This window comes from Artibeus jamaicensis, unplaced genomic scaffold, assembly GCF_021234435.1.
Source record: "Artibeus jamaicensis isolate MK-2021 breed Jamaican fruit bat unplaced genomic scaffold, CSHL_Jam_final contig_867, whole genome shotgun sequence".
In the NCBI taxonomy this organism is placed as follows: domain Eukaryota; kingdom Metazoa; phylum Chordata; class Mammalia; order Chiroptera; family Phyllostomidae; genus Artibeus; species Artibeus jamaicensis.
The window spans coordinates 9,352,925-9,366,675 of record NW_026521995.1 but is presented as its reverse complement, the minus strand read 5'-3'; the positions used below and the strand labels follow the sequence as shown (position 1 = coordinate 9,366,675).

Sequence of the window (13,751 nt, the reverse complement as noted above, 5' to 3'; positions counted from 1 at the left end):
AAATGCATTGTAAAATTCTTGGCTGTCTTCATCCTTAACATCAGAAACTTTCAGGTCTCGGAACATAACTTTAAGCACAGCTTACTGCAAACACTGATGGAAGAGGTTCCTTGAGGCTGCCTAGTTCTACTCTTAGGACACATTCAAAGTCACTGCATCTCTTTCTGTTGTGTGTTCCAGTGATTGCATCCCTCCTATACGCCTCCATGTACGCTGTGCTCTGGTTCCCTGTTTACTCCGCTTCTTCTGGACTATAAATGCCTTGAGAACATGGACTACATCTTACCTTGTGGTCTCAACATCTAGCACAGAGCCTTGCATAAAGTAGACGCAATACGAAAAATGAAACAATAAATATTAGCTACTTATCTGACTGCCTCAATCAAGTTCCTGAGGACAGAGGCTACCAAATGCAGATCTTTGGATCCTTAGAGGGGTCTTCTCTACAGTGGTGCTTAAAGCCTATCACCTACATTTTGTATCTAATATTCTAATATATTTTGAATTTTACTTGAATTTATTCATGATCCTTTATGTACTAAAACAAAATGCACTTTGAAATACAATAATTCTCCTTTCCCCCCTAAAACCTCTTAATAGAAAAGGAAGTAGACTTTTCAATGATATTTTAGTCCTCAAAGCGATGACCACAAGGAGGAGAAGCGACCGATGTTTGCTGCCTGATCTCTTTCTTCCATGCTGTTCTGGATGGAATCTTTGGCAGTGGCCCATCCCCCAGAACCTAGCCAGAACAAAGCCCTTCCTCAAAAAGAGTCAGGCTTGGACTGCTGTAGAGATTTCATTCAGTCAGTAATGTTTCCTAGCTCTTTTGCATTTATAACATGTTCATTATTTCAAAATTCTCTCTGACCACCCAGCTTGTGACCATGCCCGGTTCAGCTTGTGACAAACAGCCACCTTGGGCAGCATTCTACTCCAGATCTTCCTAAAACATGATTGGGTGCTGGCAGCCTTTTTACCACTTGGGAGCTCATCAATGAAAGGTCTTCAGTGAGACCTTCAGTCTGATTTCTGACTGCTGCCACACAGTGGGGCTACCTCCCAGCATCCGCAATCTCAAGACATGCACATATCCCAAGGAAAAGGGTAGTAACCTTTTTAGAGTCTAGATAAACACCTTACATTTCTCAGGGGAAAACAGTGACTTAACATTCCTCTGAGTCATTCTACTACCAGATTACTTCCAGGTGTCTAAACTGTGCCTCTCTGCCACATCATGTGTCACTGACTATTAGGTCAGAGCACAAACACACAAGTCACATATGATCCCTTCTTCTTGTTCTCCTTACTCAAAGTCATAAGCTGTTTTATTCCTCTTGACTTTACAAGATGAAATTAAGCTGACTTCTTTGCTTAATGAAATTAAAAATAAAAATGCTGTCAAACTGACACTTCCTTACTATCACTGGTGCTCTTGATCAGTCAAGGAATTTCAAGGTTAGAAAGGACCTTGGAGAGTCACCTTCCTCATTGAATATATCTAGCCTGAGGCCCAGGAAAGTTGAGGCTTTGCTATGGTCTCACACATGCACACAGAGAACCAAGGCTCGAGCAAAGGTCTTCTTGCCTTTTTTTCACACACCACACTAAGTGAGCCTCTTGCCAAGAACTTCACCCTAACCCACAGTGCTGAAGAAGCTGTTCTCATTCCCAGCCTCACCCTGCTAGTCTCTACATCTTGGTAGTCCAGCTACATAATTATGTGCCCCCCAAATATGAGAAAGACAAGTCTCTCATCTCTAAGAATAACTTAGGAACATCACTGTTGCTTAAAGGTATTGCCCCTAGCAACTGCTACAGGTTTCTTTCTTCCACACTGTTTCCAAGACAAGACTGAATGCAGGATCCCTAAGATCCTGCTTCCTTAGATAGTCCTCAGGTACAGTCTGACAAAAATGGGAAAGCCCCATTTACAAGCACTTCTACTATAGAGAAAGAATGGAGCCCGATGCCCACTTGAGAAAGTCCCATAACTAGGAGCATTCAAAGTAAGAATAATAAATAGCCTATCAGAGACTCAAAGCAGCAAGAGGACAGCTTCTGCCATTGGCAGTGAACGAACGTTAATGACCATGTAAATTCCATGCCCTGTGTCACTTGACGTAATCACTGGCAGGGACGTGTTAGAAAACACGCTTCCTAGTACATAACTAGTGACACCCCCACCCCCCACCACAAAATCCATTAATCCGAGAATTCCCAGAAATATTCTAGACCTTATTGGCTATAGCAAGTACTAAATACAAAACTTCATATTGTAAGTTCAAATTAGATTCTCTCTACTTCTTTTTTCCTAGTCTAGTAACCAGGAAAATGGCCTGAAAGTAAGCAACAGGGAAACGAAAAAGAGTGTCTATTTTTGAGACAGAATATGGAAAGAGATCAAGGAAATTATGAGAAGTAATGTAATATGTCACAAGAGTATATTTTGAATGACTTTCTTACAGTTTATTTTGATATATATTTGGAAAACAATAATTTATTGAAAGTTGTGACAACCTTAGGGTTTTCATAATTTTTATTTCTATATAAAATTTAACAAAAATATTTTATAAGTAATTTCAAATTATAACTCACTAAAAGTCTGATATTAAAATCTCAGATCACATTAATGAAAAAGAAGTAGATAAGCAAAACCCACTATTAAATTTCTCATTGCATCCTGAGGGAAAATAAAGGACACCATCTCATTCTTGACTGTTAATTATAGCTATTACAGAGATTTAAGGTTTCAAAAAAACTTAAAAATCATCCCTAGCAGATTTCAAAGCAGACTATTTACCTTCAGATATACCACACACTTAAAATATCAATCAAATCATAATTTAATAAGAAAACTTTAAATCAAGTAGCAAAGACCTACAATGGAAACAAAAGAAATTAAAACAGAAAGTTTAAAAGAAGATAAATGAAGTAAAAACTATTAAATCAATTTTTGACAATAAACATAAATAAAATATCTGTTAAAAGATAAAGGTTTTCACTAAGGTTAAAAATATTAACTGTTCCACTTTTAGGAAACAAAAAAGAACTGACAAAGAAAGGATAAATATAATAAGAAGTACAAAGATGATTAGGAAAATGTAAACTAAGGTAGCAATATTAATGTCAGCTAAAACACAAAGCACCAGGCATAATTTAGAAAGTCATACAATTCTTACAAAATTTATAATCCTCAATTGAGATTATAAATTTTACATTATAATACATTAACACCAACACCAAACCAAAAACTGACAGAAATATAAATAAAAATTAATAGAAGAAATCACTGATTTATATATTTAGGACTTTAATAGAACAAATAGTAATCATACAAAAGTTAAACAGAATAAATATTTAGGTATCTTATAAAAAATACAAATTCTTTCTAAAGGTCTGTAGAACTATACTGAAATTTATCGCAAACTTGTCCATAAAGACTGTCTTAAAAATTAGAAAAGCACGGCACTATGTATCAATTTATCAGTTTATTAAATATTAGTATGTAAGTTTAAATGTAACTTGGAAATGTGAGACTCACTCTCCTCAGTAACCACTGCACTGACCTAGCCAGTGTGGCTCCGCTGGTTGGGGCATCATTCCCACACCGAAGGCCACAAGTTTCCGGTCGGGGCACGTACCCAGGGTGTGGGTTCCATCTGTGGGTGGGGGCGTGTACAAGAAGGCAACCAACCAATGTTCCCCTCTCCCTCTCTCTGTCATCTCTAAAAACAATGAAAAAAGTGTCCTCAGGTGAGGATAAAAAATATAAAAATAAAAATATAACCGCTGTATCAACAGAGCTCTTGTCATCCAGTCCTATGCTATTTCAGAAATTGTTGAGAATACACACCAAAATACATTGAATATGGCCAAAAAGTACCCAGAGAAAAATGTAGGCGTCTTCAATTTTTAAGTGTTTTCATTTTCTGTTAGGGTACCAACTTTCTGCCATAACAAAGATCCTCAGAAATACAGTAGCTTGAGTTAGAAAACTTTCTTTTTCATGTCACAATACAGCGTGGCAGGGGCAGTGTGCTTCAGGAGATCACTCAGGGGCCCAGGCTGGCTCTACCATCCTCCGCAAGGCTTCCATCTCTGGGAGGTGGCTGCTGTACCTGATGTAACGTCCAACCAGCAATAAAGGAAACGACAAAGTCTAGGTCAACCGGCCTGTCTTTCAGCAGAAAGCACATCACCATTCACCTCTCCTTAGTCACAAAGCCGCAGCCTGCTGCAAAAGAAGCTGAGGGAAGCAGTGTCTAGGTGGTCATCCACGTATGTGCTCAGGGAAAATTTAGGGCTTCTGTTCCTAAAAGAATAGATTCTAAGGAATATCAGGGCGGCTTCCACACATTCTTTCTAGTTAAAAAAATGAAAAGAACAGTAAAACAAAACAAAAAGAACTAATTATATGTAATTACTTCATTTTAGCTGGCTTTTGGTGCCAAAACACTACTAAATATAATTTAGGAAATTAGAAAAGTACATTAATGAATTCTAAGGATGCATGGGTTCCATTATAATACATCAAATCATAGGCTAGAAAGCATACTGAGAAATTCATCTACTATCTTTACTTTTGGGGGAGAGTTAATTCATACATTGTTGGTATATTGTGACTGACTTATCCAAACAGACTTTTCCGGTCTACTCGGTTTTAGCCTCACACAGAGGTCTTCTGACATTGGACAGAAGTTAATCTTTTGCTAGTAAAATAACTTTCAGAATTTATGGAGTTTTTTTTTAAAACCAACATTACTAGAGTTGTTTTTATATTTACTGAATATTTTATACATACTGTTTTTTATATACTGAAGTAGATTTTATATACAATAAAACATGTACATTTTAAGTATACAGTTCTGTGAACTTTACAAACACCTATGTCCATATGATTGCCCCCATTGTCAGCATACAGAGCACATGCTTCAGGCTCAAATGTTCCCTTGTGCCCTGTTCGGGTCAATCACACTTGACTCTCAGCTACAGCAACATCATTACTTGTCTGTTTATTGTCACTATAGAATAAATCTGGCTTTTCTAGCACTTCCGATATAATAATTCAGGGCAGTAAATGGAATCACAGAGTTTGTATTCTTTTGTATCTGGATTATTTTACTCACCATAATGTTTTTGAGATTCCTTCATGGTGTTGTGTGTATCCCTACTTTATCCCTTTTTATTGTTAAATAGTTTCCCATAGCACGGACATACCACAATGTGTTTATCCATTCACTAATTGATGGACATTTAAACTGTTTCCAGCTTGGGGCCATTATGAATAAAAGCACTATGAACATGCATGTACAAGTGTATCTCTGAACATGTTTTCATTTCTCTTGGGTAAATATTTAGAAGTAAAATTGTTGGGTCTTATCATGCTAATATGTTTAACTTTTTAACACACTGTCAAACAGTGTTCTAAAATAGTTTTATGATTTTACTTTCCCACCAGCAACATATGAAACTTCCAACTACTCTGCATTTCACCTAACGCTTGTTCTTTTTCAATTTTTAACTTTAGCTATTTCAATGATATGCAATGGTGGTATCTGATATTGATTTGCATTTTTGGATGTCTAATGATGTTAAACCCCTTTCCTTGTGCTCCACAGGCCATTCATTACTTTCTTGTGCCATTTATTTAACTGGGTTGTCTGATTATTAATGAACTGTAAAAGAGACCTTTATATATTCTGGCCACAAGTCATTTGTCACATATATATGTATTGAGAATGTGCTGTCTCTGTTTAAAGACTGCCTTTTCATTTTCTTACTGATGTCTTTTGATTAATAGAATTTTTAAATTTTGATGGAGTCCCATTTATCAATTTTTCTTTTATGGCTCATGCTTTTTCTGTCCTAAAAAATCTTTACCTATCTCAAATTCATAAATATCTTCTCCTGTGATATTTTTCTTAAGGTTTTTTTTTCTTAAAGTTTTATAATCTTAGTCTAATTAGAAGCATTACTCTTTTCCACTTATTTTATATATAGAAGAGGTAAATGTTGCTACATGGAATATCTGTGAGTTTCCTGCCTATGTTTTTCTTTTAGGACTTTTATGGTGTCATGACTTATATTTAAGTCTTTTATCCATCTTGAGTTTATTTTTCTGTATGGTGTAAGGTGGTGTTTGAGTTTCATTTTTTTCATGTAGCTGTCCAGATCTCCCAACACCATTTGTTGAAGAGGCCATTTTTACTCCATTTTATGGGCCTGCCCCCTTTGTCAAATATTAATTGACCACAGAGACATGGGTTTATTTCTGGGCTCTCTATTCTGTTCCATTGATCTATGTGTCTGTTCTTATGCCAGTTTGAAACTGTTTTGATTATGGTGACCTTGTAATATAGTTTGATGTCAAGTATTGTGATCCCTCCTACTTTGTTCTTCTTTCTCAAAATTGGTGTTGCTACTCAAGGTTGTTTGTGTTTCCATATAAATTTTTGAAATACTTGTTCTATATCTGTGAATATGTCATTGGTATTTTAATAGGGATTGCACTGAATCTATAGATTGCTTTGGGTAGTATGGACATTTTGATAATGTTACCTCTTTAATATGTCCCCTAGAGCAAGGGACGTAAAGGAAAGAATAAACAAATGGGACTTCATCAAAACAAAAAGCTTCTGCATGACTAAAGAAAACATCAGCAAAATGAAAAGGGAACCAACCATACAGGAAAATATATTTACAAGTGATACCTTGGACAAGGGTTTGATATCCAAAATATATAAAGCACCCACATAACCCCACTGCATGAAGATAAACAACCCAACTAAAAATGGACAAAGGACCTGAATAGACACTGCTCCAAGGAGGGCATGCAGAGGGCCCAGAGACATATGAAAGGATGCTCAGCATCACTAGCCATTTAATTTGCATCACTAGAGAGGTGCAAATTAAAACCAAAATGAGATAACACTTCACACTGGTCAGAATAGCCATGATAACCAAATCAAGAAACAACAAGTGCCAGCGAGGTTGTGGAGAAAAGGGAACCCTAGTGCACTGTTGGTGGGAATGCAGACTGGTACAGCCACTGTGGAAAACAGTATGGAACTTCCTCAGAAAACTAAAAATAGATCTGCCTTTTGATCCAGCAATTCCACTACTGGGACTATATCCTAAGACTCCTAAAAGACCAACCCAAAAGAACCTATGCACCCCTATGTTCATAGCAGCACCATTTATAATAGGCAAGTGCTGTAAGCAACCTAAGTGCCCATCAGTTAATGAGCAGATCAAAAAACTATGGTGCATTTACATGATGGAATACTATACAGCAGAAAGAAAGATGGAGCACCTACCCTTCATGAGAGCATGGATGGATCTGGAGAGCATTATACTAAGTGAAATGAGCCAGGTGGTAAAAGACAAATACCATATGATCTCAGCTATAAGTGGAACCTAATCAACAAAACAAGTGAGCAAAATAGAACTGGAGACATGGAAATAAAGAACAAACTGACAGCAACCAAAGTGGGGGGAGTAATGGTGGAAAGAAGGGGAAGGGTCATCAAGGAATGTGTATAAAGAATCCATGGACAAGGACAGTGGGGTGTGGGGGGAGGACTGAATGTGGGAGGTGGGGTGGGTAGGGCAGGGGAGAGGAATGGGGACAACTGTGATTGAACAACAATAAAAAATATGAGAGAACAAAAAGGCCTCAAAGTAATAAATTCCTTAGATAAGGACTTAGATGAGGGCCAATCTGACTGATATCAAGCCTTTATTCCAACTCAATTATTGGAAACTTTACCTAGAAGTGCTTTATACTTCATTGGTGAAATTGGTGAAAGTTTCCCAATAAAAATACAGGAGGATTAAATCAAAGGAGACACTAACAATAGCTGTACTGACAAAAAAGAAGATTCTAAAAGATACAATCTCAGCACTGGGAAGCTCTTTGAAATCAGCTGTCCCCCTCTGTACTCCAGCACAGTCTTCCTCCACCACATCCCACGATGTGATCACCTCAACTTGTACACTCTCAGCAATGCAGAACTCACTGTCCTGTGAAGAGGCCCAGCCTATTTTTACACAAATGTCATTGTTACTATCATTATAGTGCTCATTAAATGGAGCAGAAATCACTCACTCTGTAGTTTCTCTCCAATGATCCAGCTACCTCTTTCTATAGCTCTAAATCTCCAGTCCCTCTTACACTTGAAAGCAATTCAAATGACAGAAACTTGGAATAATAAAGGTGCAAATTACCAGGCTAGAGGCTGGACTGGTTAGAATAATGGTATAGGGTAGGGGAGTAGGAGGGATTTAGGTGGTTCCAAATGAAGTAGAGAATTTAAGGAAAAAGCAAGAAGACAATTGTGGCTAGAACAAAGTGAGTAAGACATAATGGCAACGAGATAAAGTGAGCGAGCAGAACACACAAGGTCTGGTAGGGCATTGTGAGACAGGGTTTTATACAGAGTGTGATGGGTAGCCACTGAAGGGTTCTGAACAGGGGAATGACAGGAACTGTTTAACATTCAAAATATTTTAAAAAGCACTTTTGCTTTTACATGGAAAACTGACTGAAGAGGTACAAGGGTATAAGGAGGAGATGAGGAAGGCCAGTTATTATTAGCATCTAGGAACTTATGATGGTGATTGTAAGTTATATTCAAGTTTGGGGTTGGGGTGGCAGCAGTTAAGAGGAGTTTGGGGTGTATATTAAAAGGAGGACGTATGAGCCTTACTGATGGGCTGGATGTGGGTTAGCAAAAAAAGAGGAAAGTCAATGATGACTTCTGGTTTTTGGCCTGAGTGACTGGGTGGCCCATTTATGGAGATGAAGAGGGAAACAGATGGGTTTTGGGAAGAGAGTTCAAGAGAGTTCTATTGCAAACATGTTAACTTTTTAATGTTTATTAGACTTCAAACAGAGATATTGACTAGGCAGACATACATCTGAGCCTTGAATATGTGGGAGAAACCAAGGCAAAGAAATAAATTTGGGAGACTAGGTGGCATTTAAACAAGGAACCACATGAGATCACATAGAGATTAAGTGTGGAAGGTGGCCAAGGACTGGGCCCTGAAGAATTCCAATTTTTGGAGACTATGAAGAAGAGATGGCGAGGGAGATTTTGAAATTTTATGTGTATTTTATGCTTTCTAGTATAGGAAGAACTAGAGATTTAGAGCTACAGAAAGACACATTGAGATGCTGACACATTGAGAAAAGTTACAGATTTCTGCTCAGTGTAAGAAGCACTGAAATGAATGAGCTGGTAACTTACTCTTCCTCGAAAAGCATTTGGAATTATTTTATATCTACAAACTACGAAGTCTACAGTAAGTCATCATAACCTTCTTCAAAAACCACCTTTCAAAGTCATGTGCCCTATTCTATTCTGACTGCTGCCCACTGACCGCGTCTGGACAGCTGCATTCCCCGTGTCAGCTGCTCAATTATTCCACCCCTACCTCTGGCATGTGTCCTAGCTTCTGCATCCAAGTTCTCACCCCAACTAACAACTTCTGGTTGCCAAACTCTGACCAGGAGGCACATGGAGATCATATTCCCCAGAGCTGCCAGAAGTTCTTGGCATAGGATCAATGAAGCATACAATAAATGAGTGACTGCAATTAATCAGGTGACAGAGAACAACTGACATGATCGGGAACTGCAGAATGAGCCAGATCCAGACTGGAACAGAGATCAGGAGAGTGTACTCCAGACTAGTTCCCCCAGGGGAAAATCTGCTCTAGGTTCCCCAGTGTTATCAGACATACTTTTTTACCGAGAAGAGTTGAAGCAATTTGAACTTTAACCACATGTCCACGGATTCAGGACTTCCTGGAAGCTGGTGACACTGAACCAAACTGGAGGAGGTGCCACCGCGGGCACTTGTTCTTGCTGCCCCATACCCTCAGGATTAGCCTGGGGACATCTGTTACTCTCCGCCTCAACTATAAAGGGAATTCTAAACTATTTCCTAGGTGCTTGTCAAGATTAAGTAAGATTATTGTAAATAAAGTGCCTGGTAGATAGGGAGCGCTGATCACGTATCGGCTGTTCTCATCTATACTTCAGATGACCACAGAAGGACGGCCGGTCGGCTAAATGGTAAAGCACGTCTCTAACAGCAACACTGTTAATGCTCTGCTAGCAAAGAATAATAATAATAAGGGGTTTTTTTGTTTGTTTTTTTAATCTGGTATATAATCAATAAAACTTAAACTTCTGTCCGGAAAAACCTGTCCTCCATTCTTCTCCACTTCTCCACCAAGGTTGGCCCGGTTATATCACACAACTGAGAAGTAAAGATGAGATTAATAACACCAATTCTGAATAAATATCAAGCCAAACAGAACTTTCTAAGCCTAACAATTATTCTGCAAGAGTTATTCAGGCTTGGGTCGCTTGTTTTAAACATCTATATTTTTTAAGTATAATATATTTCTATTTCCTTTTATGAAATTTAAGTTTAACTAAAATCATTAAGTTGGCAACAGAAGCAGGAAACCATTTATAAGGCCAGCATGGCTATTTTACTTTTATTAATGAAAAGTTATGTAATAGTTTCAGCAAACTAGAGTTCCCTTCTTACAGTCTTTTAATATTTATAGAAATTTAAAAGAGTTATACTGCTAGAGTTCATTTTGGAAATTGAGAATTTCTATTATCTGACAGCAATCAATTATTTTAGCTCAATTACAGAAATGGCTATTTAAGAGTTATGTTCATCTTTATTCATACCCTTTAACAACAGGTGATCTGTATCTAGTACTTAACCTAAAAGCTTAAGTAAGTGTGACTGAAGAAAATACTAGGAGGGTCTCAACTCCAAACCACTAAGTCACATTACTAATCTTTTTGCCTCTAACAGTACATTTGAAAAAGAAAAGAAAGAAAGCAGTGTTCTGGGAACATTTAAAGGGCCTCCTTATGTTAACAGATAGTGCTGGACTGAACTACCAGAGAACACACAGAGCAGCTTAAAGGTCTCAGAGCAAAGCTGTGGCTGAGTACAAGGAGATGTTTGCAGACGCCACGCCAACGTCCACAAACGGAGACCCCACAGCACCTATGAGCTGGAGAACGAAACCTATAGTCACACATTTCCCTACATCTCCATTCCATGAAGCCTAGATTCTCAAAACATCATTATTTTGATTTTTCAAACCACTACATGAAAAGTCACTTGTAAACTATAATTTCAAATCAATAAACCTCTATTATTTATTTTCTGCCTTAAATAAACTTTTATTTTTGGAATAATTTTAGATTTACGGAAACGTTTCAAAGCAACTACAGAGCATCTATACACCCTTCACTCAGGTTCATCTATAACTAACACCTTACAGAACCACGGTTCTGTCAAAACTAAGAAACTAGCATTAGTATATGATTGTTAACTAAACTACAGACTTTATTTGGATTTAACATGTTGTCTTTGTTTTCAGTTCTAAGATCTAATCCAGGGTACCACATTGCATTTATGATATTTTTTCTTTTAGCGCTTTAAGTTTTAGAACCTGCTAAACTTGTGTGTCTTATTAACAATGTCCTCATTATTATTATATAAAATATAGCTCCCTGTAAAATATGATTTACTGGATATTAGGGAATGTTATACTATGATGCATATAAATATGACATTTCTCTTATTGAGGAGAAAATAAGGTAAATCACTGAATTAAGTTATGATGCATTGCCTACTTTGTTAGGAACCTGTCAGATGGAATTATTTAATGTTTCAGAAATATCTCTTCAAAAAATGCTTGTCACTTACCTATCTCTCAAGACTCCAGTAAAAAGTTGTAACATATATGGTAAATCCTTTTAATTGGTCCTGTAATAGAATATAAAGTATTATTATAATTATATTCAGATAATTCATTTTTATCAAATTTATATAAAAACTGCTTTCCTTTCATTCCCAAATTTCATGCTCAATTACCATATAATATTTTTATTAAGATACCAAAAGAACTAATTTAAGGGAGAATAATTCCATAAGTGAATCACATGTCTTTAGTTTAAAAATATAGGTATGCAAAATTTAATCAAAGTTTTAAGATAAATAGAAAATGTTCTAGGAAAAAAGGCCACAATGAATAAAAGAGGAATGGTCCACATTTTTCCATGAGCATAATGCTGTGGAAATTACTAAATAGCCATAAACAAGTGAATCATATTGAGGGTACAGCCTTTCTGATGAAAAAATGTCAAAGTTTGGGGTTAGGAGATTTTTGAAAAAATGTGTTTGGTCAAGTGTCCAAGTGTAACAGTTTGCCTGAGATAGTCCCAATTTATGCCCATTGTCCCAACAATTTGTCATTTGTCTTAGATTTTCCACCTTTTAGAGACGCTTTTTTTTTTAACAGTAGCATTATAACAGGCCAGGACTTTCACTTCCAGGCTCTGCCATGACCTCGCGAGCAGGGCAGTGACCCATCTAACTCAGACACCAGTGTGGCGTGGTGACAGCCGGCGGGAAAGCGGGGTCGAGGGGCTGGTGGAGGCGAGCAAAAGGGAGGAAAATGGAAACGGAAAGAGACTCAGCTTGGGGTAAAGGACACATGACGCAGTGCACAGACGATGTTTTCTTGAGTCGTACACTTGAAACCTGTACAATTTTGTGAACCAATGTCACCCTAATAAATCCAACTTAAAAAACTCTGAACATCCATGAGCAGTAACCTATCTCTGGATGGTAACTGACACAGGAAAAGTGTCACTCAGGAGTAGCTAGGGACAGCCAAGTCCTTCATTCTTGGGTAAAGTTAGAAGAAATATTCAGTGCTGCTGCCCCTGCTTCTGACTAGCTGAAGACACCAATTACGAAAACCATATGGAGAGCATGTTTACATATAACTCTATAAAGCATGACTTTTCAATGAGATCAAATGACTGTTCTTTAAATTTATCGTAGTCAGCTCTGATTACAAATTATCTTGTTTAAACAGCCAAAGTTAAATGGCAGCTGTTATTCTGTTGGCTCTATTAGCAGAAGAAATTCACACTTAAATGATGCCAGCTTCCTATCAGTGTCAGGAGATACATCAACTAGAAAATCAGTTAATTCCAATAATGGTTTGATTGTTTTTATACAACTCAGGCAATCAAGGGAAAGCTTTTGGAAGTTCACTCTGTAGAACATGAAACACCTGATGTTGCTGTAACTGCTATTTAAACTCAGTTAAAAAGTTCAACAACAAAGATAAAATTATAGTCAGCTTTCCTTATTCAAAGTAATTAAGCTCTATAAAGCAGAGCCAAACCATTGCACTTAGAAGAAATACAGAGTTATGTTCCTGTGAGCCTTTGGCCACAACATTTTCATCAACTGACCAAACATAACCTTGTTTTATGTGCATTTCTGCTTAAAGACACTTTACTTAATATAAATTGTTGAGTCGAAGACATTGAACTCACGTCAATAGCATTAACTCATGCCTGTATGAAACTTACTTAAAATGCATTTTCTCTGTAAAATACATTACATTTCAGCCTTCTGGCACTTAGGAACAACATACAGCAGCACTTCAGCACTGTGCCTGGGCACTATCTCAAACAAGGAAATCATCGACAAGTGCATTAACATGCAAAAAACGTGGCACCAGGCAGATGGTAGTTTACAGTATCAGAGCTGAAAGAAGGAGGCAGAGAACTGGTATGTTTTACCTAAGCTGGAAACATGTGTTAAGCAATCCAATTCTTTTTTCACTCTGCAAATGTCCATGAATGACTATAAAAGCAGCATGAGTACTAATTTTGGCACTACAAA

At 37.3% G+C, this 13,751-nt stretch overlaps 1 protein-coding gene across 16 annotated transcripts in view; it reads right to left on the bottom strand.

Annotated features, from left to right (window-relative positions):
* The window catches only part of ZNF438 (zinc finger protein 438), a 167,795-nt gene that overhangs the window by 125,141 nt on the left and 28,903 nt on the right, over positions 1–13,751 (bottom strand). For 13 of the 16 annotated variants that reach the window (XM_053673476.1, XM_053673477.1, XM_053673481.1 and 10 more), the window contains one exon: positions 11,754–11,813. The exons of 2 other annotated variants lie outside the window; for them this stretch is intronic. The gene's annotated coding sequence lies outside the window, so the exon portion shown is untranslated. Of the gene's footprint in view, positions 1–3,856; positions 4,217–11,753; positions 11,814–13,751 lie in introns of those variants that run through there. One more of the 16 variants, XM_037165454.2, reaches the window with a different exon arrangement.